This window comes from Nelumbo lutea, chromosome 2 (genome assembly GCF_056320005.1).
Source record: "Nelumbo lutea isolate HS-2025 chromosome 2, American lotus-T2T, whole genome shotgun sequence".
Taxonomy (NCBI): domain Eukaryota; kingdom Viridiplantae; phylum Streptophyta; class Magnoliopsida; order Proteales; family Nelumbonaceae; genus Nelumbo; species Nelumbo lutea.
Window position 1 is genome coordinate 36,626,837 of NC_142685.1, and position 3,740 is coordinate 36,630,576.

The window sequence follows — 3,740 nt, forward strand, 5'->3', positions numbered from 1 at the left end:
TATTCGAGTATCTTGAACTCTCAAAAATAGACACTTGGGTCCATTTGTTAGTATTCCATCAGTTAAACATTGCATAATGTCAAAAATATCATTCTTGTGTATTTTTGAAATCCTTCTATTGAGTAAAATCATCACTAAAGAATGCTGTCATTGGAAAATTTGAATATGTTATTTGCTGTCCACGTGAGGACGTCATCGGGGAGACATTCAGTTATCTGCGAAAGATCTCAGAAATACACAATAAGGGTATTTTTGGCATTATGTAATGTAACTGATGGAATACTAACGTATGGACCTATGTGTATTTTTGAAAGTTTAGGGCACTCAAGTGTTGCAATTGAAAGTTCAGAGTACCTATCTATATATATACATTTATTCACTATTTATCTATGTTACCCATGAAGTAAATCCAAAGTCCTAGTTGCTTGAATCTTGATCTCGAAATTTCAAACTTAAGTGTGAAACACAAAATTAAACTTGAATTTTTTCAAATATAATCCATGCTAAGATCAATGAAATTGTAACTCAGGATCAGTTTGGAAGAAGTATAAATACAAACATGTAGAGCACAAAACCTTGTACTTTGTATTGTTTTGTATGTATTCACACTGTACAATGTATATTCTTTCCAAGGCCCTATAAATTTTAGTCAATTCTTTGTTCAAGAATAAAGATGAAGATCATTCGTCAGTGCCCCTATAAATCCAAGGCCCCATGCAGAGGATCACCTACTTCGGAAATACTGGAGAACCAAAGAGGCCCAATAACTCACAATAATCTTTGCCAGCTACCCTGTCTCTGGATCACCATGAATTGGGGAATTGAGTACAAGCTTCATTGACAACACCAGAACAGAACCTCAGCCACCATCTCCAGAAGGGAAAGAAGAATTCAGATGCATGCCTTTCTTCTTAAGTGCTCCCATCTAAACTCTATTACCCTGAGATCATCTGACCTCAGAATCTACATGGTCATGGGACATCGGATATGGCAGAACTATGGTTATAATTCTTTCTTTACATGCAAAAAAAGTTCGGAAAGGCTATTATTGAATGTTGGTTCCAACTATCTGGGGTCTCAGGAGGGGTGGACTGGATATGGTATTAACTTTTGGCATGTTTTTTGAACAAAGTGACTGCTCTCAGAATCGAACCAGCACCTGAATGGCCTAAATGATGGATAGAAGTAGAACCGAAATGACAAAGTCCTAGACCTCTGAATGGCCTAAATCTTCAACATGGAAGCAAATAATTGGATGGATGATGGCCACCACAAATATGCACGTGGGATTTGAGGTAACCAGCTTCTAGTGATTTAAGCCCTGGTGATTGGTGAAACAACTGCAATTAGGCATACTTGTCACCAGATTTCCCTAATTCATTAGCTATCTGTTAAAGTAGAATTTTCAGAAAATAATTGTCGCCAGTGTCTAATGACAATAATGCATTTTTCTATAAACCAGTGATAGTATTCGTTTATCTAGACTGACACTGCCTAGCATGCCAAAGCTTTTGTTCAAACAGGATACATGCATTTAGTAGAATTTCAAGTGGTTGCAATAGATCTGATGGTAGTATCAACTCTCAATAAAAGATGGGCTTTAAGATAAATTAATGGGAGCTTTGGCAAACAAGTTGTTTGTCTGTGATTATAAGTTTTACAAAGAGAAAACCAAGAAAGGAACTGTGATGCATGTACTTTACTAATTCCGCAATTCCAAGTCTCAAATGATTCACGAGCCTTACAAATACAGTCTTAAAATCTTGTCAATTTAACCTTAGATAGAAACAACAGTCTTGATTCTTAATCTTACTGCCCGCCCATCTATATGCAACTTTCATCTACAGATTTTATATTAAAGGAATCATTGATGGGATTATTCCGATTTCCCAGAAGATGTTGTCAATGAAGTTTTTTGCAGATACGGACAAAGTAAAAAGGTTGAGAAATTCCAACTTAGAGGGGAAGGGAAGCTGGACGGAGTTCACGGGAGCAAAAGGTGATCGTCCATTTGGACTCGACCCCTAGGGCAATGAGTGGATGAGGGGAGTACCGGCTCGTAATCCTTCCACCGAAGGGAGCGGGAGGTTGTCGCTGCTCTGTGAAACCAGCCTGACGCGGTGCCCTCCGCTCTAAGAACCCATGAAACCCAAGCTTTCGCTCAAGTCCCGTGGCTGAACTCCCTACTTGGAACGGGCGTGCCAACAAATTACTCCACCTAATCCTGCCGGTCGGAAATTGAGCCACGTTCGATCACCTTGATGCCCCCGCTCGAGTTACAAGCTCTCGCTACAGAGCTCGGCGACATGCCTAGCTGCTAAAGCATGGATAAGAACTAAGACGTTTTGTGTTTGTTCGATGTGGGACTGTTGGCAAATTTTTGTTAACTTCTGAAAAATATATTCAGCTCTCGACCAGAGATCTAAATCCATAGTCAATGGCCAAGAATCAACGAGACATTCAACTGGTGTGCTGATCCAACCACTAATTAGCATGGCCATCTAAATTACGTGCCAAAACTCAACTATTCTTTTAGTAAAATAAAGTTCAAAATTTAAGATTCAATATCTAGTATTTGACACAAAGTTCAAATTATCGGTATTGTGTATTGTGTATTGAATCCGTGAGCTTGGGAATGGGCACATATTGCAATATGCTTTTGATATGGTAGAAAGATATGGATGTTTTTTTGATACAACAGGAAAACTCTCACGAATGTCATAGATACATTTATAGTACTAAATCAAGGGTCGAAATATATGAATAAGGCATAAATGCTAAAGAAATGCATATTTGAATAATTTATATGAAAAAATACATTACAAGCTCCATAATATAGATATAATTTTACTGATAATACTTCATACATAAATAAAGAGTCCAAAAATATTATATAGATTTTTACAAATTATTTCATACATTGAGCCACTAATTTGTTATAATTTACTTGGGTTAAGCTATTAATTATTAATTACGTAAATGTATAATTAATATAAGAAATATGTTAGATTAATGAGAACATAGATGATCCAATTAAGACACTAACCATGCATATGCAACTTTACATTTTAGTTATATAACCAATTATATTCTATTTTATTAGCTTTACTTTATATTCAACTAAGAAAGTTTTAATTTTGTATATTAACAAATAAATAAGTCAAATTAATATTAAATTCTTAAATATTTTTAAATAATGTTATTGTTTTTGTAAATTATAAATACATTGTTATTTATTGTAAATTAAAATATCAATTAATGATTTGTAAAAAGATACAATCTTAAGTTACCTATAACAAACAAGGATAAAAGTGTCAATATTAGGTATCATATCAAACGGCTTGAATATTGATTTACTTTGGAAACACATGGATATAAATGAAAGATATGAAAGTGCTTGGGTGCACTAGGGAAATACATATAAATAGCATAAATACATTAATACGTACTAAATTTAAAGCAAAATTATCTATGAATAAGGTATAAACACATGAGAAATGCACACTTTGACAACTTATATGAAGTAAAACATTACAATCAAAAATACCAAAACTCTAGAACATGTTCACATCATAAAATAATAATTATCACTATATTCCAGTTTTTATAAATATAATTTTCAATTTTTATTAATTTTTTGGGAAATGTATTTACTTAGTATTTTTATAAATAATAACTTTATTTTTTCAAATAATAAAGATGCCTTCATTTTTAACATATAATTGTTTATTTTACATATA

The 3,740-nt window shown here is 33.7% G+C and overlaps 1 non-coding gene across 1 annotated transcript; it reads right to left on the reverse strand.

Moving 5' to 3' along the window:
- Positions 1-1,995: 1,995 nt before the first annotated feature.
- On the reverse strand, positions 1,996-2,303 carry LOC148869885 (signal recognition particle RNA). The gene has a single exon (XR_016108513.1).
- Positions 2,304-3,740: the final 1,437 nt, after the last annotated feature.